This window comes from Pongo abelii, chromosome 5 (assembly GCF_028885655.2).
Source record: "Pongo abelii isolate AG06213 chromosome 5, NHGRI_mPonAbe1-v2.0_pri, whole genome shotgun sequence".
NCBI lineage: Eukaryota > Metazoa > Chordata > Mammalia > Primates > Hominidae > Pongo > Pongo abelii.
The window spans coordinates 113,429,276-113,456,027 of record NC_071990.2 but is presented as its reverse complement, the minus strand read 5'-3'; the positions used below and the strand labels follow the sequence as shown (position 1 = coordinate 113,456,027).

Below are 26,752 nucleotides of genomic sequence, written 5' to 3'. Positions count from 1 at the left end.
TAGAGATTTCAAAATATTTTATCAAGAGTTTTCATCTCTTAATTTTTAAAGCATTACTGTGCTTATTTAGCAGATGAGTAAACTGAAGTATAAAAATTCTTATGTCTAGTCCTGCAGTAGGATATACAAGCACAAAGACTAGATGAAAATAGTGACTCTTTGAGCATATATTTTAAAAAATCCAAATAATACAGGAAGATATCTGAAAAAATTAAGTAATGCTAAAAGGAATATAAAGAAAAATAGCACTATATCTGCCCCACCCTTATCCTGCCCTGCTTTACAATGGCACCAGTTTTTATTCTTTTAACTATTTCTTCTAATACTCACCTTCACATTTTTAAACATTCTACACACGCTGCTATTCATTGTTTATAAAGTTTACACTGTACTCTATTGATTTCCTATATGGAAGTTGGAGATTCTACTGACTTTTGAGCCCATTACAAGATCAAATTTACACAAAGAACTCAGAATGTGAAGAGGAAAGAAAATTTCAGGAGCATTCTTTGGAGAAATTGGTGCTGTGACAACTAGCCCCCTTTTCACCTCAAGGACAGGAATGCTATGTCAGTTTCAACCTGCTTTGCCTCAAGTCTAAAGACAGTAGGCTCCAAAGTGACCATCAGAGGGATCCACAGGCCCCTGCAGCGGGAACGCAGTAGACACGTGCTGCACTTCTGGAAATCCAGAAGGAGAGAGAGAGGTCAGCAGGCTGCTTTCATGGCAGAACAGGCAGAAAGTTGAGGCTCTGTGGGAAGAAACTGGCTCCCCTCTGACAGATGATCACAGGTCTGTGAAATTGAAGGACCAGATGTAGTAGGTATGGTGGGCATACACAAAGATGACCTCCAACGAGTCATGATTCTTCTGTACAATCCCCTCCTGTTTAATGTAGGCAGAGCCTGTATCTTGCTTCTGGTCAATAGCATATGACAAAGGCAATTGGATGTCACTCCCTTGATTATGTTACATGGTGTGGAAAAGGAATGGGATGTCTCTACCTTGATTAGGCAAAGGTGATAGGATAGTCACTCCCATCATTACATTACATCCATATAGGTAAACTAGTTAGATTATCTTTCTGTCTTTGCAAGACATCTGATCAAAGGACCTAAGAGAGGAAGCTAAGAGAGCAAAGAACTGCAAGTGGCCTCCAGGAGCTGAGAGCAGGCCCCAGCTGACAACCAGCAAGAAAACAAGGACCTCAGTCCTACAACTGCCCAGAACTGAATTCCAACAAGAACCACAAGCACTTGGAAGAGGACCCCAAGCTCCAGAGAGGATGCAGCCCATCAGACATCTTGATTGCAGGATTGTGAGGACTTGAGCAGAGGAGCCTGCTTAAGCCAGGCCCAGTCTCTTGACCCACAGAAACTGAGATTAAAAAATATATCTGTGTTGTTTTAATCCACTGAGATTGTAGTCACTTTTTATACAGCAATAGAAAACTAATATAAAAGGAATGTTGCTCTGGGATAGTATCAAAGTGAATCCTGCCCAGAGCCCAAAGGGGCCCCAACAGCAGGAAATGTGTGGGGCTGGTCATCTTCTACAAGCAGAAGCTGACTGAGAATTGGAAGCAGCCTGCCCAAGGACAACATGAACAGCCCATAGTATCCCAGGGGCTGCAGAGAGGTACCTGATGATGGTGGTCTCCAAAGAACTCACAGGTAGGGAAAGACTCAGGTGAACTGTCTGCCAAGACTATAGCACTTCAAAGCCACCTAAACCCAGGAAGAATTTCCTATTCCCTAAGCCAGTGATGTGTTAATAAAACAGCTCTCCAAGGGCAGGGAGGGGGAAGCCTTGATCTGAAATATTTGCCAGTCTCTGTGGTGTAGATACACCCACCATGACTAATCTCAAGCTACCAGCAGTTTAACAACCAGCTTATAACATTCCTGATATTTAAGTGGCTCTCAGGAGGCAATACTTTCACACATCACAACCACCTCCACTTCCCCATGCCTTCTCTTCCACCTTCTACCCTGAGGAATCAGCCAGCCTGAAGGAGTGGGGCAGAGAGCAGAAGCCTGCCCTTCCATAACAGATCTGCGGCTGGGAGGGAGAGGAGAAGGGACTTCTCCTAGAATGGAAATGGAGTGCTGGTTCATACCTTGGACTAGACATTTAGAAATTTGAGACTTCTTGTGACTTAAACTGCCTATTCTACCAGAGTAAGTAAAAGTTCATGGGATCTTCCCACATTTACACACACGCACACACATACACAAACACAGAGAGAGAGAGAGAGAGAGAGAGAAATATAATGTGGTAACAAATTAATTTTCTCTGTAGGTTAACTATCCAAGACACAGATAAAAATTGCAGAGCTAATGTTTTCTTTTTTAAAACTGCTTTTAAATATTCGCCTCATTTCTCAAGAAAGCCTTAATGTCTGAGGTGCCTTGTATATTCTTAAGTTCTAAATAGAAGAATGAACAGTTAAATGACTGAGTGAATTTGCTTTCCTAATGTGCTTCTCTGTTTGAAAGCTGCTGCTGATGCTCAGGAAGCCCAGGCGTTAATGCTGCTCGCCTATGAAGGCGAGCATGAAGGTGCAATACTGTGAGGAATCTCAGGAGAACGCCAGGGGAAAATCATGAAATTTTAAAAGCAGTGAGAACTGAGTGCCTTTGCATACCTAAGTGGAACTGACAGCTAAATGGGAAGAGACACGGGAGCTAAGCATGAATATTTGCTCCAGGAAACTCACAGGGTACAACAGAGGAAAGAAACTTAAGCCTTGGGTGGAGTTAGACCTCTGGGGTCAAGATGAATCTGTTTGCATTATTTCCACTGGATTTCCACCCAGAAGCTCTCTGGTGAGTCATCTGGGAGCAGTTTGTGCAGTTGCTAAGGGTTACCCTTCTTTCAGAATATTCTCCCAGGGATGGAGGCCCTGACATTTCGCTCCCTGTATGCTAAGTTCGGGAAGAGTAGCATTTAGTTATATATCAAACAGCTAGACAGGAGTACCACAGGGCAGATGTTCTTTGTATCACATTATTATGGTACTTCTTCTCCCTTCTGATATGGTTTGGCTCTGTGTCCCCACCAAATCTCGTCTGGAACTGTAATCCTCAGGTGTCCAGGGAGGGACCCATTGGAAGGTGATTGGATAATGGGGGCGGTTTTTCCCATGCTGTTCTTGTGATGGTGAGTGATTTCTCACGAGATCTGATGGTTCATAAGTGGAAGTTTCCCTTGCACACTCTCTCTTTCCTGCCATCTTGCGAAGAAGGTACTTGCTTCTCCTTCGCCTTCTGCCATTATTGTAAGTGTCCTGAGGCCTCCCTAGCCATGTGGAACTGTGAGTCAATTAAACCTCTTTTCTTTATAAATTACCCAGCCTCAGGTATTTCTTTATAGCTGTGTGAAATGGACTAATACACCTTCATTAATTCTACTCAAGTGACACTCTGGCAAATAAACAGTTTAATAGAAGGAGCACCACAGTAATAAGTTTCTGACATATTTATATCTTCGTAGAATTTTTGGACTACCCTTGCTTTTAGCTGCTCACCTTAATTCTCCCTTCATGGAGAAAATAGAAGCAGTTAGAGGAAAATATCCGCAGGCTTCTACCAAAGTATCTACCTACATTCTCCATGTTCCCATCTCTTCCATAGATGAAATTTCCGTTTTCCTGTGAGACCCACCCACCCTTTATGTAATAGATCCCATCCCTTTTGCCTAATGGAGAATATCAATCCACCAATTCTCCTTTCTATCTCCAACACCATTCATTTTACACTGTCTGTTGGGTCATTCTACCAGGACTCAAACATGCTATTTTTTATCTTACCTAAATAGAAAAAAAAAAACTACACACACTCGTTTGGCCTCACCTTCCCACCAGCTCCTGCCCCATTCCTTTGCTCCCCTTAGCAGCAAATCACCTGGCTGTCTAGTTTCTTTCCTCAAATTCCGTCTTGAATCCACTCAATCAGGCTTTTGCCCTTACCATTCCACTGAACTGTTCTTGACAAAGTCATCAGTAATAGCCATATTACTGAATCCATTGGTCAGTGCTCATTGATTATCTTACTTGATCTGTCAGGTCAGTATGTGCCAAAGCCTGTCATTCACTCTTCCTTAATACAGTTACTCTGTGTGGTTTCCAGGACAACACATTCCTGGCTTTCCTTCTTCCTACCAGGCTGCTTCTTTTCAGTCTCCTTGATTAGTTCTTCTGCTTCTCCCTGATGACTTAGTGTTGGAAAGAGCCCCAAGACCCAGTCCTTGGCCTCTTCTCTTTGCCAGCTACCCTCCCTCCCTTGGTGATCTCTAGTCCTATGACCCTTATGCATCATTTACATGCTGATGGCTCCTAAATTTATATCTCCAAGGCAGATCTCTCTCCAAATTTCTAGGCCCATATAGCCAATTGTCTCCTCTGTATCTCCACTTGGAGCTTAACTTCTCAGACTTAACATTTGAAACTGAGCTCCTAATCTTCCTTCCAAAGCTGCTCCTGTCTGCAATCTTCTCCATCTCTGTGGGGTAATTCCATCTTCTAATTGCTCAGACCAAAGACCTTGGAGTTATCCTTGACTCTTCTTTTCCCCCCACATCCCCTCGCAACAAATCAGGAGATCATGCTGGCTTTACATACAGAATATATCAAGAGTGACTACTTTCCACCACCCCTGCTGCTCCCAGGACGGTCCCAGTTGCTGTTCTCTCTCATCTGGGTTACTGTAATAGCCTCCTAGTCTCCTGGCATCCACACTGTTGCCCCCTAGTGTCCTTTGCAACACAACAGCCAGTGATTCATTTGAAACAAGTTGTTATCCTCTGCTCTCATCATGCCACAGTACTCTAGCCTGGTGTGACAGAGCAAGACTCTCTCTTTTAAAACAACAACAGTAACAAAAACCTACAGTCCTACAAATTCCCTACCAAGACAATTCTTTCCTCAAGGGAGGCCAGTACAGGTTCTTCAAGCCAGGGGAGATGCTTCCTCTGTTAAAGAAGAAAATCTAGTTCTACTGGTAATGTAAGATGAATTCAAAAGTTCAATTTCTTCAGCTACATTAGAGTTGACTTGCATGTTCTCATCCCAGTTTTCAGGGTCACTGCTTCCCAAATAATGCTGAAATTTCAACGCAAGATATCCTGAGAGGTTTTGAGTTCAATTTACTACTTCTGGGCACCATATTAATTATATCATATGGGTTTCACTGTGCAATGTTTTTGTTTTTATTTTATTATTATTATTATTATTATTATTATTATTATTTGAGAGTTTTTTTTTTTTACACCCAGACTGGAGTGTAATGGTGCTGTCTTAGCTCACTGCAACCTCTGCTTCCCAGGTTCAAGAGATTCCCCTGCCTAAGCCTCCCAAGTAGCGGGAATTACAGGCGCTCACCACCATGCTCAGCTAATTTTTGTACATTTAGTAGAGATGGGATTTCACCTTGTTAGCCAGGCTACTTTCAAACTCCAATGTTTTTTCTGTTGTTAATTTTTCCATAGTTTGTAATTTCGGGTTTGATATGCCTGTTAAACCAAGAGATATGTGAAAGAGTGCTTTTAAATCTTTAAATGTTTATATTTAAAAAAACTCAAATCTTGTTAACGTCTACTTTTGTTGCACTGTTGTAAGATAATATGTTGTGCATGGTCTCTTCTTGAACATGGTGAGATTTTATTCGAGGTCTAATACATGGACAATGTTTATTAACTGCCCCTGTGTGTTTGAAAGAAAATGCATTCTCAACCTTTTTTTTTTTTTTTTTTTAAGAGACGGCGTCTCACTTTGTAGCTCAGGCTGGAGTGCTAGTAGTACAATCATAGCTCACTGCAGCCTCAAACTCCTAGGCTCAAGTGATCTTCTTACCTCAGCCTCCCAAGAAGCTGGAACTAAGGCACATACCACCATGCCCAGCTATTTTTTCTTTTTTTTTTCTTTTTTTTTTTTTTTTGTAGAGACAGGAGGTCTCACTATGTTGCATAGGCTGGTCTCAAACTCCTGGCCTGAAGTGATCTTTTCACCTTGGCCTCCCAGAGTTCTGGAATTATAGGCATGAGCCACCCAGCCACATTGTCTACTTTTAGAGCTGGTTGTTATGTTAATTTTATCAAATTCCCTCTGGATTTACATATTTTGTGTTGATTTGTCCACTTCTGACCAAAGTATATTAAAGTTTATACTTGTGGATCTATAAAACAAACAAAAAACATCTGTAGTGGTTCCCATCACATCCAGAGAGAAAGCCCAAGTCCTATAGTGGCTGCAAAGCCCTCACTGCCTCAGTTACTCCTCTGGCTTCTTTTCCTACTCTTCTCCTAGCTTACTGATCACTTCATTCCTCACAGTGAGGCCCCCTCACAGCTCCCCAAATGTCACCATTGCTCTTTCCCTCTACTTGGAATGTCCCACCACCCCACCCCATCCCCACTTCAGGATCCACTGAGCTAAATCCCTTACCTCCTTGGAATCAAATCTTACCTATTCAGAGGGGTCCACCCTTTCACCCTATTTAATATGCAACTTCTCCATACCCCCAAGTGGCTGGTCCAACCCATCTTACCCTGCTCTTTTTTTTTTCTTTTTTTCCATAGCATTTATATCACACTCTAACATACTGTGCAATTTACTTATTTTGTTTATTCTTTAAGGTCTATCTTCCCTAACTTAATGTAAAATTGATTAGAGATCAATATTTGTCTGTTTTGTTCACTAATGTGAACTAAAGCTCTAGAACTTCGCTCGGTACATAGTAAGGGCTTAATAAACACTTGACAAACTATTTTAATAACCTATTCTTATACCAAGGCTTCATTTTGGATCATTTCAGGAAATGTTGATTGCATTCTAAGACTTTTCTCAATCCTCTATTGGGAAAAGTAAATAAGCTCTACATTAGCAATAGGTCTTATTACAAGATCATATCACAATGCCTCTACCTTTTACTTATTTGATTTAAAACAATAATTGAGGCCACCTAAAATTATGCCATTGCTTCTCGAAAGATTCCCCATGGTCAGTGTTTCTAACTGCTTTTTGGCTAACTGTCCTTATTGAGAATCCTCAACAATATGTACATACATCTATTTTCCTTCAATTTCAGAGAGTCCAAGGAACTCCTGACATCTCTTCATAAATCTCATGGAGCCCAGTAAGAGGCTTCATGCACACATACACTCACAGAGACATACACATACACACATGGCCTATCTAATTTCAATCTTACTTTACTCGTATGTTTTTTAAAGATCTCTGTAACATTTTTCCAAGTTGGGTGTTTTGTTTTCTTTTTTTCCTGTTTATTGAAATAACCTTGCAGTGTTCCTGCTTCCCAAGAAGCTTGCAAGTATAGGTTGACCATATGAAAATCCTGCTGGAAATGTATCATGTGCAAATTTTCACTTCAAAGCAAATGGAAGGCAAAATGATGTGGAAATAATTCCCTCACTCATAAATATTTAATAAGCCTTTAGAGTCACTGAAATCAAGTGGCAAACTTACAATATACTATGTTTAAAAATAAAATACATGGGTTTCATGCAATTCTTTAAGTGAAAAACTATTCAATATATCAATTTTATTCCTTATACTCAGGATCACTTCAGTCTTATTAAGTAGTATATTCCTCTTTTTTTTTTTTTTTTTTTTTTTTTTTTTTGAGATGGAGTCTTGCTCTGTTGCCCAGGCTGGAGTACAGTGACATTATCTCACTGCAACCTCTGCCTTCCAGGTTCAAGCCATTCTCCTGCCTCAGCCTCCCATGTAGCTGGGGTTACAGGCATGCATCACCATGTCCAGCTCATTTCTGTATTTTTAGTAGAGACAGGGTTTTAGCATGTTGGCCAGGCTGGTCTTGAAGTCCTGAATTCAAGTGATCCACCTGCCTCAGCCTCCCAAAGTGCTGGGATTTCAGGTGTGAGCCACCATGCCCAGCCAGTAGTATATTGTTTATTATAAAAGATAATTCTGGCTGTCTATGGTATCTGAGGAATGTTCTCTATAAAAAAAATTTAGAAGTCTATATCAAGGAAATGTCATAGGCAAGCTCTGTTTGTCCTGTAGACAAGTAATTTTGCAATACCTGGAGTATTTAAAAATATCCTGTGGCACCTGACAATTATGCAGCTTCCTTGGCTCCACCACAGTCCTGCTGAATCTGAATATCCCAGGTGGGGCCCAGCCACATATATTTAAAAAAAAAAAATCCAGATGAGTTTTTCAAGATAAGTTGAGAAACACCGCAAAAACAGTGGGAAGCCATGCTTTTTGTTTTGCTTTTTAGTTGTTATTTTAGAAAAATTGTTGATTTGTAGAAATGTAGCTAAGATAGCATAGAGTTTCCATATGCCTTTCACCCAGCTTTCCCTAATCTTAATATCTGCTAGACCCACAGAATATTTGTAAAAAACTGAAATTAACATTGGCACATTACCATTAACTAACTACAGATTTAGTTCACATTTCACCACTAATGTCCTTTACTTTCAAGGGGTCTAGTCCAGGGTATGACCTTGCATGTATTCATCGTGCCTCCTTAGTCATTCAATCTGTGAAAGTTCCTCAATCTTTCTTGTTTTTACTGGCCTTGACACTCTTTAGGAGTGTCAGATATTTTGTACAACATCCCTCAATTTCGGTGTGTCTGAAGTTTTCTTAAGATTTGGGAAAAGAATCCCTGAAATGATTAAATATTAGAGTGAGGTAGAAGGAAGACTTGAAGGACTCTGATGTTTTAAGATGCAATAGACCTGTCAACAGTGAGAACATTTACCAATGTCCATGAAAAGCACAAATGAAAAGACAGGCTTTAGAAAGAAGATAACGGTTTTAGCTCTGGCTGTGCTGAGTTTGAGGTGCTTCAGGTCTTCCAGCTAAAGCAGTTCCATACTTATTTGGAAGTCTGTGTCTGGTGCCTAGATGAGAAGATCAAGCTGGAGGCAGGAATTGTAGAGAAAATGGTGGAGCTCAAGCCAAGCGATTGGGTGACATCACTCAGGGGGACTTGCAAAGCTGATGAAAGGAACAACAAATATGTTGGAAATTCAGATAACATTTAAGATTTTGGCAGGGAAAGAGGTACTAGCAAAGGAGACAGTGAGGAAAAAAAGTAGTTCAAGAGCTAAGAAGAGAACCAGATATGTGTAGTGTCTAGAAAGTAAACATAGCAGACAGTTCTGAGAATGGGGTGCTGCTGTCATAAAAAATAAGAAAATTTCCAAAGGACCAAAGGAGATGAGGACACTAAGGTAATAAATGTCACCCCTCCTTCTAAGAATGTGAAGGTGAAAAGAAACCAAAAACATGGTGTGGTATCTTGAGCAGAAGTTATGGTAGAAAAGAGGTATTATTTCCTTTCTTTCCTCATTAGGATCAGGGAGACTGAGAAGCCAAAGGGTTGGAGGTGAGAAGGCTCAGAAGGCTGACAGAAATCTGACCAGGACAGTTGTGTCTCTTGACTTTCAAGTTACCTTTATAGCCCAAAAGCTTAGGGAGGAATAATTGTGCAATGAGAAAAAAAAAAAAAAGGAAATTCTTACTGTGGGTTCGGCAAAAGCAGAGCTAACAGAAGATACTGTGAGCTTTCACAATTTACACGTAGGGAATAAAAGAGAAAATAATAAAGAATGTCATTTATTTAAAAGGTTTAGTGTTTGGGGAAGATTTTGTCATACAAAATTGAAGCTATCATTTTAAAATCTAGGATTACTTGAAAAAAAAAAAACATAAGAATACAACTTTATGCTTTTTACCCATGATACAGTTTTTGAAGTCAGTCAACCTATAATGTTCAAGTGGTTCAAGAATAATAATACAACGTGTTTCCTGAGGGTCTCAAATATGAAACGACCTTGACTATGGATGAAACTCCAGTTAGCCACTATAATTCTGTAAGCAACATCTAAATATCAAAAGAAAAATTGACATTTCATTCTTCATGTGGGAGTAAAGGTTTTAATCTTGTCTGAACTAACAACAACTGATTCATACACTTTATAGAAGAACATATTGAAAACATAAATAATACTGAACTGAAATATAGACTGTTTATTTATTAAATGGCTCTTTAAAAAAACAATGATGTGAGTTACAGAAGTCTACTCTTCCCTTTTGTAGTGCAACTTGGAATTTCTTTTGATGTGAACAAATATACATTTATTTACAAGAAAAAAGAAATATTTAAATTACATTTACTTTTTAAAATTAAGGTACAAACACTGGTTTAAATCAAACCTCAACTGAACACAAATAGAAATTCTTCTCTACACGCCTCACTTACTCTACTATACGAGTCCATACTTTATTATGATGGAAGTATGTTCTGTACAAGAGCCTCCATGGTGAGTAGTGAGAGGTAGAGACTTGAGTCTAATTCTAGTTCCATTGCCAAGTGGCAAACCACTACCTTCTCTGGATTTCAGTTGAAATACATTTTGCAGATTTTTTTATTGCTGTCTCCTATATTAAACACTGTCTCCTGTATTATGTTAATCCATTCTCATTTCCAGGAAGCAGAGAGATAAAATTTTCTAATGCAGAGATTAAGGCAAAAAGAAGTTCATTGACTGACAGGAGTTTGAGACCAGCCTGGCCAACATGGTGAAACCCCATCTCTACCGAAAATACAAAAATTAGCCAGGCATGGTGGTGCATGCCTTTCATTCCAGCTATTGGAGAGGCTGAGGCACAAGAATCGCTTGAACCTGGGAGGTGGAGGTTGCAGTGAGCCGAGATCATGCCACTGCACTCCAGCCTCGGTGATGGAGTGAGACTCCATCTCAAAAAAAAAAAAAAAAAAATTAGAAGTTTATTGACTGAGTACAAAGAACAAAGACATCAAGAGAAATGGAGATGAAACACAAGCTGTCAGTCAACACCAGCATTGTACATTGTGGCTAACAGGGTAGGCTCTGCACTGCCAGAGTTCAAATCCAGCCTTTGTCACTTACAGGCTAGAGCCCTAGTGTGAGTTATTTAACTTCGTATTCCCATCCCAAAAATGAGGTAATTATAGATTTTACTGCTTAGGGTTGTTGTGAGGATTCAAGGAGTTAATATGAAAAAATGCTTACAAGAAAATGATAAATATAAGAAAAATGATCATACATGAAAAGACAAAAAACTAACTTTCCATATTATTTGCACTAGCTTTCTTATATTTAATCTTCAATGGCTTCAATGTCTTGCAATAGGAACATGTTAGTCAAACATGGCATAGATTGAACTACTGCTCAAAAAGACACTCAACCAGGGGCAGGTTAACGTTCGAAGTGGCTTAAAGATTATACAACTGGGGAGGCCATCTTTAAGAAACTGAAGACAGAATGATGAATTATGAATGCAACAGGGCCACTGCCTGCCAGAATCCAGGCACTCATGCAGCCCAAAGCCCAGGCATCATCAGCCCCCTGGTACAGCCACCTCTGCGCTCCTCCTTCACATTATACGCACAGCACGTTGCAGTGACTTGGAAGCTCTCTTGGTACCCTTGCTGTAAAACAGAACAAATGTAAGAATTCTGCTACACATTGGCTACGGCATAAGCCTGACTCCACTGAGAGGTTCTTGGACCCTGTAAGACTCAAGGCTGAGAGACTCCCAGAATGCTTGAAGTTGGAAGAGACCCACTAGATGCTTTTATTATTAAAGCATGCTCTACGTGCAGGCCCAGAGGCCGGCTTTGTAATTGCTGGGTCCTGAAATCCAGAAAAAGCAGGCGGGAGTTGTGAGGCTGCCAAAGAACAGGGCCCCCAAGCAGCTGCCTGTGGTGTGTGTGTGTGTTTAGAGCCAGCTTTCTCAGACAGTGCTTGGGGAGGGCTCAAGTTACTGAACTCCTGGGAGAAGTTAGCCTGTTATTTATTCCAAAAGAATATAGCTGAGGAGGGAAAAGATAGAGGATGGGGTAAGAGAGAGGGAAGCAAAATATATTTCCTGTCTGTCCTCTTGAAAGGCAATGAGACATTGTCCCTAATGGCTTCACTCTGAGAGAGACAACACTCCCTGAGGACTCCACTGTTAGGCAGTGAGCAAGAGCTGAGCCTTTGGAGAAGAGAAGCATATGAAGGCAAACAGCCAGTGAGATAATTTTTTTTTAATTGTTCTTGCAAACTATCCAAAACTTCTGCAGTGTATTTGTCTGCATTAATCAAATTTTATATACTAATAGAATTTCCTTTCCTTAGGGTAGAGGGGTGAGGGAATGGTGTTGTAGAAGAAGAAAAAGAATATTATAATTATCTTTATAATACATCTATAAAACTCCTTCTCTTTTGTGGCAGGCAACAAAGTTTAGTGATTAGCATGGGTTTTGGGTGCTGGGCCTGGCTCCATCACTTTCAGCTGCATCCTGGACAAAGGGTAGCCTTTCTTTTTTCTTTTTCCACCCAGGCTGGAGTGCAGTGCTATAATCATAGTTCATTGCAGCCGGGAACTCCTGGGCTCAAGTGATCCTTGGGCCTCCCAAAGTGCTGGGATTACAGACAGGAGTCACACCATTTTTAATTTCAGTTTCCTTATAAGCGAAACAGAAAGAAACATGGTACCTACCTCACAATAGTGGCAGGAAGATCGAATAAGACAAACCAAGCTCCTGGCAAGACACCTAGTATCTACTAAGTGCTCTAAAAGTGTAGCTATTATTATTTCCATTATGCATGACTTGATCTTTTCTTAATCCAATCACTTAACCGATCAGAGGAAATGTGGCCTGAAATTTTCTGGAGAGTAGCAGTTACTAAACCCTTTTTATTTTTTATTATTCATTTGTTTCTCAAATTGTAGACTTATTCTATTAATTTTTAAATATAAAAAGTCACCCACTAAAGGCCCCCAAGTTGAACAATTCTATAAGCTATGACTGAAATTACTTTAAGAAATGATACCCTGGAAAAGAACACAATGTTTGAAAATTTGTCATTAACATCTTATTAAAGCTGTTCTGTATGTTTGAGTTTCAGCCTTCCTAAAATCTGTCCTTGGAAGGACATCCGGACTTGGAGCAGAAACAGAAAGTGTGGTCCTTGGCCTCTGAGGAGCTTATAATTTAATAGAGCAACTGGCTCTCCACCGCATCACATAAATAAACATAACAGAAGCACATAAGCAAACATTTATACGTAGCTGAGCACAGCTGCATAGGTTTACACAGGTGCTAAATAGCATATCAGGGAAAGAAAAATTAAGAAAGTGAAGATTATTACATGCTTGACAACTAGAATACAGATCAATGTAAGTTTTGAAAGGCTTCATTGGTGCTACATACAGTTAACCACTGAACAACATGGGTTTGAACTTTGAGAGTTCGCTTCTACTGGGATTTTTCTCAACCAAACACTAACAAAAGTACAGTATTAGCCAAGAAGAGGGATGGGGAATGTATCCTGGAACCAATCCCCCATGTATACAGAAGTGTGACTGTAGTATGTTGAGGCTAAGGCAGTTCAAAGTTTAGTGAAGCAAAAAGAAATTCCAAATTATGGAAAGAACAGTAATAATGGATTAAAAATAAGTGAGGTTGAACTATTGATGACAATTATTTATAACTAACATATTATAACTAACATTTGAGCCCTTCCGATACCAAGAATTCAGCTTTACATAAATTATCTCATTTAAGTCTCACAACAACCCAATAAGATTTTGTCGTTGTTAAATTTTACAGATGAGGAAACGGAGGCTCAGGGAAATTAAATGGCTTGACCAAAATTCATGTGTAAGTGTCAGCAAGTGCCTATACTGGGATTTGAACCTAAGTCTGTCTGACTCCAAATCGGCACTCCTAAGCTATTACTCCACTTCCCTGCTTCATACACCAGAAAGGTAAGAGACACAAATGGGGCTATTTGAAAAACAAACAGCAGAATGAACAACTAGTTAATATGCCCCTTCAAGGCCCAAATGAAGAGCATGATTGGACCAGACTGTGTGGAATAGGACAAAGAGGTAGGAGTGAGAAAGAGGAGCCTCTGGATGAGCAGAAGCCAGTAAAGGGACACCAATGGCACATATCCATCTTCCAACTAAAGCATTACAGACTCTTTTTTTTCCATCACTGAGCAAGTTGCTTTGACCCACACACTCCCTAAAAACACTGCAGCATCATCACACCACACAGTGGAAGACATCTCATCCCAAATATGCACATAGATAACCAGAGAGACTACTGGTTATCCACTTGGTGACCTGGCCAACTGGCAACTGAACTGGAAAAACATCTGCTGACCTAAAAACTACTCTACCAGGCAACTTCCTCTCAATGAGTTCCCTGTAAAACATTCTCTGTTAACCTACTCATTAGTATAAGAGTGAGTCTTTGGGAAAAGAGGTACCTGGACTCAAGTCCAGGCTCTAACACCTACTGGTTCTGTGACCTTGAACAAGATTCGTATGTGTGCTAGGCATCATTTGTAATGTATGCATAATAATTCTATCCTAGGGTTATGGGGAGGATTAACTGAGATGATACATGAGAAGCAGTCCAGTGCTTGGGCTCTAATAAGTGCTCAGATTGGCTGTTGTTACTTAAAAATTATGACAAGTAAAGCCCTTTATAAGCTCTTCAAAGCAGTCAAGGATATCCATTTTTACTTTACTACTGAAACCAGCAATGTGATTCTTATATTAGAGACATAAAAATCTGGCATTTAGGGCATTTGCATTAGACAAGTATATTTTTGCTTGGAATAGCACTATATATTCATGTGAGATAAAGAAATATCTAGATTGCCATACATTGGAACTCCAGTAACCAAATCCTATAGCTGCTGTGGTCTAGGGTGGCTGGCTACCCCTGCTAATTTAAACGTTTTCTCTCAGGCTATTGGTTTCCTTCTGGCTTCCTATGATGCTATCTCAGACACAATTGCAACCAGGTTTGCAGTGCGGTTTAATGACACATTTCGTGAGGTTTTGTTTTGTTTTGATGTTGCTCTGTCAAAATGATGTGGGGGATAAGGGAGTGCAATCTATTGCAGCTGTTTGTTATCACTCAGATAAGCCTGAGAAGCTTCCCAATTAACCTTAGTGTGTCATAAAGCCAATCAGTACATGAAAACAAGAATTTCTCATTTACTGAAATGATATTTGCCTTGTAATTGCTGTCTGGGAATGTTGAACCAAGTAGAAAACATTAAGGAAATTGCACTCCTCCCCACAAATTTAAGCTTGGTGATTGTTAAAAATAAAAATAAAAAAGGCCAAGAATACTGTAGTCCCAGCTACTCAGGAGGCTGAGACAGGAGAATTGTTTGAACCCGGGAGGCAGAGATTGCAGTGAGCCGAGATCATGCCACTGCACACCAGCCTGGGCGACAGAGTGAGACTCCATCTCAAAAAAAAAAAAAAAAAAAAGACCAAGAATATTATTTGGTAGTCTAAGCTGTTTTGTGTTGGTTTCAAGGCACCACATGTCTTTTGATGTAAAATAATATACAAAAACATGCTTACAGCTTAAAACCTGAAATAAATTTGTGGAGCATATTAATGTTTTCATCAATCCTGGTAATGAGGTATAACAAATTAATCTGGAAAATGTATTTTCCTTACATAAATTTTGGTAGGTATACAGCAATATCGCATTGTGGTTTTTAACTGCTTTTTGCCAATACACAATACTTAAAAGATGTCAGAAGAGAGTTGATTGATTGCCAAATTGTATGGATGAATTTTCTCCTCTCGTCTGGTAGTTCTCAATCTTGGTGTTCTATTAGAATCACCTGAGAAGCTTTAACACCATTCCAGAGCCCAGGCCACACCTCAGACCAATTAAATACAAACCTGTTGAGGTGGACCCAGGCATCATTACTTACTTGTTAAAGTTCCTCAGGTAATTCCAGCATGCAGCCAAGGTTGAAGATCAATGCTGAATCTAATTTCTACACAGATACCAGAAATGTGACCAACCTTGAAACCCTTTGCTGGCTCCCCATCATCTGTACTGCAGATCTAACCCAGGCTCATTGGCAGGCTCTTCCCCACTGTCTCACATATTATGTTCTGTAGTCATGAATTATTTGAGGCTTGCCACGTATACCCCTATATATCATGAAAAATCCTTGCAGTTAGAACCTGAGAATACACATTTTTATCAAAGTACCCCAAGTGATTGTGAAGCACAATAACATTTGAAAGCAACTCTACCTCCACTAATTGGAAAGTGATTTACCCATTTGTTCATTCCTCTATTCCTCCTTTCTTCATGTATCCATCCATCCAACAAATATCTGTTGTGTACTTAATGTGTGCCAAGTGGATAGCTATGGTGCAGTGGTGGAAGGTCCTGGTAGACAAGAAAAAATGTGACAAGGTGGGTGGGGGGTAAGGAAAGGGGTCCAGGGAGCTCACAGGAGCAACACACCACCCAGCTGGAAGCTCAAGACCTAAAAGATGAGTAGGAATTAGCCAGGCAAAAAGAAGCAGGGGAAAATATAGTTTTCCTAAAACAAAAAGCAGCATGTTTAAAGGTTAACAACAAAATGACATAGCTTATTCAGAAAATTTTAAGAACTTTGGTATGGCTAGAGCAGGAATGGAAAAGACTAAAGATAAACATCAAGTATTTTAATTATATTACTTTAATGTCTCTTAAAAAAGTAATATTCATAAATAAGAATCAATGGCTGTGAATGAGTGGAGTCATTTTTTTTTAAGTAAACAGTAAATGCTAATTGCAGTCTGAAGCACTTTTGAAGACTCAGTTGGAAATAGCCCTCACCCCATTAAACTCTAAAACAGCATTTTTTTAAACTTCTGACCCTACCCAGGAGTGGTTAGCCTCAACTTCAGGGTCAAGAGATTTGCTTCAGGCACTTTCAGAATCAACTTGTATGGGAATGAAGTACTCTCTGTTAATCCAAGTGTTCATCTCTGACAGAGGAAATTGCTCTGCTCCCTAAATGACTCCAACACTTCACTTTTCAAATACATGTCAGCTGTGCTGCTGAGCATCCACAGCAGATGTCGTTCTGCTGCTTGAGTCAGCGACTCAGAGAGCCGCATTCCCAGTGTGTGTGTGTATGGGGAGGAGAGGCCGGGGGTGGATTAAGGCATAAGATCCAAATTGAAGCAAGTAAAGTTCTTAAATCATTGTAGTATTCCATTGGAATGAAGAAAAATTTAAAAAAAGATGATTCTTCCACTGAACTGCAGAAGAAGTTATCAAGAAAACTAAAGAGGAAAAGAAAATAAGGAAAATTTAATTCTCAATGATTAACTGAAAAAAAGAAAAGGCACATCTCATCTCACTGGGGAACTTTGTTGTTCCAGAATGATTTTAAGTTCGCTTAGGGATATATTTTAATTATATTTATGTTTTGGCAAAATTTATGAGCTAAAGATCATTTCCTGAAAATAAGACATTTGTACAATCCCTGCCAACACTGGAGTAAATTTTACTTTATCAAGAAAAACTGCTCAGGCTCACAATTTTTTACAAATAAAATTAACTCTGGTGCTTTTGTGGGACTTTTCTCCTTCCTCTGGATCACTGATAGCAACAAAACCGAAGTGTTCACTTGTAAGTTCAGCACTGCAACAGGAGACCCTAACCTGGGTGTCCCCACTAACCAGCTATGAATTAGGACATGCTGTTTAAGCTCTCTACACCACTACATCACTGCAAAGGTTTTTGGTTTGTTTGTTTTCTGAGATGGAGTTTCGCTCTTGTTGCCCAGGCTGGAGTACAGAGGTACGATCTTGGCTCACTGCAACCTCCGCCTCCTGGTTCAAGCAATTCTGTTTCCTCAACCTCCTGAGTAGCTGGGATTACAGGTGCACACCACCACACCCGGCTAATTTTTGTATTTTTAGTAGAGACAGGGTTTCACCATATTGGCCAGGCTGGTCTCGAACTCCTGACCTCGTGATCCGCCCACCTTGGCCTCCCAAAGTGCTGGGATTACAGGCGTGAGCCACCGCGCCTGGCCCACGGCAAAGCTTTAAGACCCTTTCTGAATATGAGACTATGTAAACAGAGTAGCTATGGAGGCAAAATCTTCACATCAATTTGAGGGCATTTCAAGGACCACAGAGCAGAACATGGGAACTCAGGGATATCTTAGAAAATCTAGGGCACACAGTCACTGCTCCTACTCCCAAATGACTTACAATCCAAACTGTGTCGACATGGATGAAAATGAGGCCAAAGGAACAATCTTCCTTGAACATATAATAAACAGGGTTAAGAATTTATAGTCTCAACTAACTTCTTTTTTTTCACTGTCAACAATTTTCAAGTCCTTCAAAGCTTCTAAACTCTTCAATAAAAGGGAATCTTCAAAAGGCTCCTCCACCGGCCAGCTTCTCAAGCTACTCAATTTTGCCATTGTATGTAACAAAACTGAAAATAATTTGGCATGAAGCATGGTATTTAGGGATAAAAAACAAAACTCTCTCTTAAACAGAATTAAAACTAAAGAGGGGTGTGTGTGCATGCATGTGTGTGTGTGTATATATATGTGTGTGTACTAGGAGAGGTCAGACTTGGAATACAATGCTCAGATTCTACCACATCCTTATGAAATATCTTAAGCCAATAACTCATTCCATTCATGACTGCCCTATTTGAAAGGAAATTCTGGAGAGGCCAGCCCTTATAACATCAGTCACCGGGGCACCTCCTTGAAGGCTGCTTAGAAGTAGCAGAGTCCTTTTCTCTTGCTATCCGTCCAGGCTCACCCAACTTTGGCCCTTGGATTTTGTTGTTAGAATAAATGCAAAATGCCCTACAAATCATTGCCAACATTGAGACAACTGGTCTTCCCCAAATCTCCTGTGTTATGTATCTCTTCCCCACTCATCTCAAAAATTAAATAGAATAGGCAAGAAAAGCAGCAAATTTCAAACTATCATTTTACTCCCTCCCACGACCCACTCAGTCCTTAAGTCTTTGTCCTCTGCCCAAAACATATTTTGTTTTCTCCATCTTGTCATCTGGCAGCCAAGATTATTGAATGTGGTTTAAAGAAATAACACTATATTATGAAAACATCATTTTATCAAGACAGCTGACAATACATGTGAATGCATATATTCATTCTCTAGGTTGCAATGCCATTTTTAGGGCAGAGAAGGGGCTTGGATACAGTCTTTATTTATGCTATTTTTCAAATTTCATATGCTGTAGATAAAAGGCAAAGTTTGCCATTTTCCATTCTTGCAAGTTTATGAGAATTAGGGAGTACTTTCTCCATCCTGTGCTTTAACATGACTGAAAATTGCTTAACTCCCAAAAAGATTTTGATATTGTCAAGCTCCAAAAATAAAACATAGCTAATTAACAAGAATTCTTTTCAGAGGATGGTGTGGTACATTTTCAGGGTCTCGCTTGGTGAAGATGGGAAAAGTGATCCCTCACAAACACGGCGGCTGCAGGCCTTAAGCAGTATCGTCTTTCTGCAAGTGTGAGCTTTCTCCCTGGCTCCCATATTAAGCCCTGGCATGTTTATAAGCTGGCTGTTCCTTCCCTGTCCATCCCGCCCTGTCTCCCTTACAAATGTAACTCCTCTCTTCCATAAGAATTAAGCTACAGGATGGTAAAAGGAAATGATTTCATTTGGGTGGAGAAGGGAAAAGATACAGCTTTAGTACAAATACTGTAAGGCAAATATGCTGTATAAGAAACACAGCTGCCGAGCCACAGGCTGAGTCTTGCTAAGTGGCAGGGCCTTGCTTTAGCTGTTTCTCCAAGGAATAGACCAGCACAGGGTGGGAAGCAGGAGGAGATGGAGCCAAGGTTTGCATCTTGGTTGCATGTTCGTAATTATCTTTATCCTGTAGTCCATTCCCTTTTTATTTTAGCAGAAACATTGCTCTCTAGAGGACTAGAGTGCTGTTCTGGCTGCTATAATTTCTCTCTCACAAACTGTAGAGAGGCAAAATGATGACTAACCTCCACCTTGGATTGTGCAAAATGTCTATTTCTTAGATTCGTGCATAATGTGCTGATTCTAAAATCTAATCTAAAACTATATTAAGAAAGTAAGACCCTTTTAAAAACTTGGATTTAAGATTCTGTCCAAAACCAGAAAAGTATGGTTAGTCCTCAGAGTGGGGAAATATTGCAAGTCACGTGCTAATTAAACTTACTCTTGCTCGTTCATCATTCAGCATGCTTCAGAGGAGGACGTGCAAAATACATTGAAATGGGCTGGGTTCCAGGGTCACAATCGCACACAGCATGGATGCTGGTGAGCTTCTGATGTGCAATAGGGGAAATGGAGTTAGCCTCTGTGCTTAGCAAGGCAACCTATTGGGGAGCTAAGATTTGGGGATGGCTGTGAATTTACCACTTTATGATACCATGCCCTTTCCTTCCCACTTCACCAAGGCACCATTGCAAACCTCCCTCTCTGTCCTCCTTCAGTGGTGCAGAGGCGAGGTAATTTAAAGAACAGATCTCCCACAAATTGACTCTTGGAAACCTCAGCTGCTAATTTACCTAAGTTTCTTCCTGGACCTTCCATTGGCCTTCTGATACAAATAATTAGATTAATTATAATCCTGTTTGCTGACACACTCTCATCAGCGATACATGTATGTCCTGCTTTTATTTACCTAGTTATCTATTTAATTTAATATTTTAAATAATTTAATAAGTGCCTATGAGACTATCGCTACCCTCTAAAAGTCTAGAGCTTTGGAAATAACCTACCTATATCCATATGGCTCCCCCTCATCTCAACCCCCACTCCCCATGAAATAACCTCATCCTGAATACAGGGTTGATCATTCCCTTGCTTTCCTTTTTTAAATTGTCTTATTACATCTATACACATTCCAAAATTCATATTTTTATTTCACTTGTTCTTAACTTTAAAAAAGAATAACATACCATAGGTATTCTTTGGGGACTTAATGTTTTTAACTTAATATTATATGGCTAAAATTAATCATTCATTTAGAAGGTCATCTTCCTGTGTCTAAGCATTATCAGTTTCTTCACCCAGTATCCCATTGGCAGGGCATTTGGACTGTTTTGTGTTTTTGTTTTGCTATGAGCAGTATAATATTCTTATGCACATGTCCTATGAGACATGTGACAGAGTTTCCATTGGGGATATACTTAGGAGTAGAACAGCTGGGCCACAGGGTGTGAGGATGTTCAGCCTCACAACATAATGTCAAACATTCTCAGGCAAGTGTGCTCCTTAGTTTACATTCAAAAAGGGACCCCATCCTAAAGAAGATGTGTCAGTGGCCAGTGCAGACTCTAAACAGTGGCCATCCAAGCATGGTGATGGGCCCCAGGTCACAGATAGCAGAGGGCTTTGCTAATTCTGGTGTGGAGGGGCTCAAAGTTAACATTGGAAGCACGTTGGTGAAGAGCTGTGTTTTGTGGTGTCTTTTATGATTAAGTTAGCTATTTCGTAAACTGAGGAAAGTTATTTCCATAGTGTGCAGGCTCAATCATTCTCAATAAATTCTTTTCTTGCTTTATGAACCTCCAAATTAAAACACTTTTCTAAGTATTGCTATGGTTAATCCTTGAACTGGGGGAGAGATGTGAGGGACACTAACATATGTAACAAAATTCTGGTATCTGAAGCCAGCGATTAGATAAATTATACTGTCTATAGATACTACCTTATAGACTTATGTGTGTATGTTACATGAACCACAATTATAATGATGCCCCTCCATTCCAGTTAAATAGAGGGAGCTATTTTCATTTTCAAGAAAGGCTCCAAATGGTGTATTTTTTAATCCTTGAATTTTATTTTTAAAAGTTTTCTCTCTTCTCCCTCCTGTCAAATTATCATATATCACTTCACATTCGCTTATAATTATGTCTATTTTTCCCCCTTTGAAGTACTCTTCTAATACACTGTGGACTTAGAAACCACTAGCCATGGCTGGGCATGGTGGCTCACACCTGTAATCCCAGCATTTTGGGAGGCTGAGGCAGACAGATTGCCTGAGGTCAGGAGTTCAAGACCAGCCTGGCCAACATGGTGAAACCCCGTTCCTACTAAAAATACGAAAAAAAAAAAAAAAATTCGCCTGGCGTGATGGTGTGCACCAGCTACTCAGGAGGCTGAGGGAGGAGAATAGCTTGAACCCGGGAAGCAGAGGCTGCAATGAGCCGAGACTGTGCTACTGCACTCCAGCCTCAGTGACAGAGCAAGACTCCATCTCAAAAAGAAAGAAAGAAAGGAAGCCACTGTTATAGTTGTGTGTAGCAAAAGAGTAAACAGACTCTGATCGACAGTCTGAAGAGGATTTCTTCCAAGTAAAGTGAATTTCATGGACTTTATGACATACTTTTTACGGTTAAAGGCTCCTTTTGCTCATGCTTTTGTTCCTAGTTGTGTTTTGGGTGAGAGAGTTTATTAAACAGCCAAATTCCAACTATTTAAGATAGTTGGGCAGAAGAATTAGGCCACAGTTCAGGTTCTGTTTCAATTCTGACGTTTGATGGCTATGACTAAGCAACTACGTCATCCTTTATACCTCTCAGTTCATGCATCTATGAAATTAAACAGCCACCTCTCTTCAGGTATAGAAAGCCTTGATCCAGTAATGTATATAAATCATTCTGTTATGAAGACACATGCACGCATATGCTCATTGCAGCACTATTCACAATAGCAAAGATGTGAACTCAACCTAAATGCACATCAATGATAGACTGGATCAAGAAAATGTGGTACATATATACCATGTACACCATGGAATACTATGCAGCCATAAAAAAATGAGATCATGTCTTTTGAAGGGTAACGGAGCTGGAGGCCATTACCCTTAGCTAACAAGAACAGAAAACCAAATACCACATGTTCTCACTTATAAGTGGGAGCTAAATAATGAGAAGACATGGACACATACAGGGGAGCAACATACACTGGGGCCTATTGGAGGGTGGTGGGTGGGAGGAGAGAGAGGATCAGAAAAATAACTAATGGGTACTAGACTTAATACCTAGGTGATGAAATAATCTGTACAACAAACTGTCATGACACAAGTTTACCTACATAACAAACCTGAACTTGTATCCCCTGAACTTGAAATAAAAGTTTTTTTTTTTAAAGACTTGATCATCATCGTGTACCTAAATCTTCCACTGCAAGGCCTTTCCCACCACAAAGCATTATCCCAAAGAATTAAGAATATCTTGGGGCATGTTGGCCTCTGCTTAGAAATCTCTAGAAAAAAAGTCTCAAGTTTCTAAGCCTTTCATTAGGCAAGGGGCCAAGAAGCTGGGCTTTCCTAACAAATATTCCACCTGGTACAATAACATCATGACAGGTCCTAAGGCAGATATATGGTTGAAGAGAAAAAATCCAAAATATTGGATATCTAGATATCTTCCAAGTTTTGCTTAAACTATTATATAAAGTATTATTGTGTTTAAGTGGGTAAAATGAAGGAAAAGGACAAAGAGAGCAGCATATATTTTTAATGATCTTTGACTAAATTTTGCCATACCAGATGATGGCAAACTCAATATGGTATATTGCAAATATGCCCAGAGACTTATCCACTTCCTTGCCTTTGCTCGCACATTGAAACTTGCCCTCTTATTCCTGTAACCTGCCTCAACCATGTGAAGAGGTCCATGTTAGCCTTCTGGAGAATGAGAGAACTTCTGAAGGAGAACCAACTACCCCAGCTGACAGCCAGCCTACCCACAAAAGCAGAGCCACTAGTGAACCCGCAGCTGACTTCAGTCATACGTGAAAGACCATACAAATTCAAAGAACCATCCAGATGAGCCCAGCCTAAATTGCTGACCCCAGAAAAATGAACTAAATAAATGGTAGTTATTTTAAGCACTATGTTTTGGGTGGTTTATTACTCATACATTCAACATCCATTCTCCCTCCTTTCTTGCTAGCAGAGTGCAAATTAATTCAAGTAATTCAAAGGATAGTGACCTAATTCCCTTCTCTAAGACTAAGTCTTGATTGATCTAAGCCATCGATCTATTGTCTTGTTTGTGGCACATTGCCTAAGCCATTGATAGCTACAGGCTGTAACTGATCTATTATCATTGCTTAGTGAGTAATGAGTAGTGACCCCTTTTGGCCAATGAAATCCGAGGGTTGGTCTGCTGGAGGAATGGGTACTTCTCTGCTTCTAGATAATGTCAAGTCTGGCTGTGAGACCTGGAACTGCTGTAGCCATTTTGTTCCCAGCCTAAGAATAAAACCAACATATAGAGGAAAGAACCCAAAGATTCTCAGAAGAGCAGAGCTGGAGCTCTAACATCCTGTGCTTATGCCACTTCCAAGCCTCTTGTTACAGAGAACCTGAATTTCCCTGTCGTCCATGCCAGTGTGAGTAGGAGTGTTCAGTTTCTTGCATTCTAACCGATACTTTGCCTTCCCTGGGCACTCACTTCCTGTACAGCAGAACATGCCACCTGGCAGCTAGAAATGTGTCACTTGCATTAAACATTTTACAGCTGTTGCATAAAATTCATATCATTTGTTAAGAGAAATAGATACAAATGAGATAGCTATTTTTCTTCTTTTCATACATTTTTATCTTATTACATTTTGTGAATATTATCTGATGTGAAAAGAAACATAAAATAATGCCATAGTATCAATGAATATCATTTCTAGGCTATAATTTAGAGCTACATATCGGCTAATGTAGATATAACCAAAGTCAGTTCTAGGACCTAAAAGAAAGTATAAGATACTGTTTATCTATGTCAGCTTGTACTTAACTTTTTATAGAATCCAAATGTATCAGTGTGTTTGAATAATTTTGGAGCACAGTGTTTTTTTACTTGATGATACATGGAAATAGTGGCTCTCAAAGGAAATTAATATATACCACTTAAAAGACACCTATTTTTAAAACCCAAGCAGGACCACATTATAGACAGAGTGAGATGTATGATGAACACTTAAAAGAATTTTGAGCCAGAGTGATACTGAGTAAGCACAAAATTGTTTTAACCCATTTCTAAATGCCTGTGCATCTGTAATTACTTTTACACCAATTATGAAACTCACTTGCAATGAACTGCATGGATGTTTACTGTCTGGAATCAGCGACAATGTCAGGAAGAAGCCCACCACCCATTCTGCATGGCTTTCACCAGATCTGGCCCTTTCATATAGCTTCTTTCTGAATAAATTCAGTGAAATGATACATCAAAATGCGGTTTTAGAGAACGACATTTTTTCTATGCATGCATTTACCAAGATATATTCCTTAACTTCCTGAGAAACTTCAATAGATTTCTCTTGAAAATAAAAATGTATTTGCTCTATAAGGGGAGAAATGAATAGGAACTATCCTTTTTAGGGATTCATGATGCAAAGGTATAAGAGGTATTGCAGTTTAATGTTTTTTAACTTTGTTTAACCCATTATTCTGTAAGATGCTGGTGTGTGAAATGCAGCCTTAGTAGAATCTATTGACTTGGCAATGGATGGGAAATGAAAGTCAAGAACAAGATAGTAGTAAAAATATGCTGGCATTTTGAGCCTAGATGACTGGAAGAATAGTGATTCTGTTAAAAAGAAGGCAAGAAAGAGAAAGAAAGAGAAAGAAAGAAAGAAAGAAAGAAAGAAAGAAAGAAAGAAAGAAAGAAAGAAAGAAAGAAAGGAAGGAAGGAAGGAAGGAAGGAGAAAGAAAGAAAGAGAAAGAAAGAAAGAGAGAGAGAAAGAGAGAAAGAGAGAAAGAGAGAAAGAAAGAAAAAGAAAGAAAGAAAGAAGGAAGGAAAGGGAAAGAAAGAGAAAGAAAGAAAAAGAAAGAAAGAAAGAGAAAGAAAGGAAAGAAAAGAAGGGAAGAAGGGAAGGAAGGAAGGAAAGAAGGAAGGAAGGAAGGAAGGCAGGCAGGCAGGCAGGCAGGCAGGCCAGCCAGCCGGACACGGTGGCTCATGCCTGTAATCCTTGCATTCTGGGAGGCCCAGGTGGGCGGATTGCCTGCTCAGGAGTTCGAGACCAACCTGGGCAACATGGTGAAATCCCATCTCTACTAAAACACACACACACACACACACACACAAATTAGCCAGTCGTGGTGGCACACCCCTGAGTCCCGGCTACTCGGGAGGCTGAGGCAGGAGAATTGCTTGAACCCAGGAGGCAGAGGCTGCAGTGAGCTGAGATTGTGCCACTGCACTCCAGCCTGGCGACAGAGCCGGACTCTGTCACACACACACACACACACACACACACACACACACACACACACACACACACAAAAGCATAAGGAAGGTTTCAGGTGGAGAAAATGAATTCCATTCTGAGCATACTGAGATTGGTGTAAGGGTGTCTTTTGGGTATAACATTTCTGCAGTTGGAAATTCAGGTCTAGAGCTTATTAGAAAGGCCTTGACCAGAGATGAAGAGTTCAGTCACATACAGAAGCAATAAGGAAAGCCAGGGCAGTAGATTAGATCAGGAGGAAATGATAAAGGGAGAAGAAAGAATGCCAAAGGCCAAATGTCTCCCTATATTAAGGGGGCCACATCAGAAAGCTAAGAAGAGAAAAACAGAAGAATGTTTCTGTAAAAGAGAAGGTCTTGAGAAGGAAGAAACGTTCCATGGGGGTTAAAAAGACTAAGCCCTCGTTGGACGTAGTGATTTGAGGTGACTGGGGAGCTCCTTGAGAGCACTGTGGCATTATGATGAGGACCTAAACCTTATGGAAAGGATTATGAATTGAGGGAAGTAATGGCCAAGAGGAAATGAGAAAGATAGGTAACTTAAGAAATCACAGGCCGGGTGTGATAGCCCATGCCTGTAATCCCAGCACTTTGGGAGGCCGAGGCGAGCGGATCACAAGGTCAGGAGTTTGAGACTAGCCTGGCCA

The 26,752-nt window shown here is 40.0% G+C and overlaps 1 protein-coding gene and 1 long non-coding RNA gene across 2 annotated transcripts in view; one reads left to right on the top strand and one right to left on the bottom strand.

Annotated features, from left to right (window-relative positions):
* The window catches only part of LOC129060031 (uncharacterized), a 68,386-nt gene that overhangs the window by 5,673 nt on the left and 35,961 nt on the right, over nucleotides 1–26,752 (bottom strand). The gene's annotated exons all lie outside the window — the stretch shown is intronic.
* LAMA4 (laminin subunit alpha 4) overlaps nucleotides 1,898–26,752 on the top strand; it is a 194,119-nt gene continuing 169,264 nt past the window's right edge. The window contains exon 1 of the mRNA XM_063724955.1: nucleotides 1,898–2,180. The gene's annotated coding sequence lies outside the window, so the exon portion shown is untranslated. The remainder of the gene's footprint in view (nucleotides 2,181–26,752) is intronic.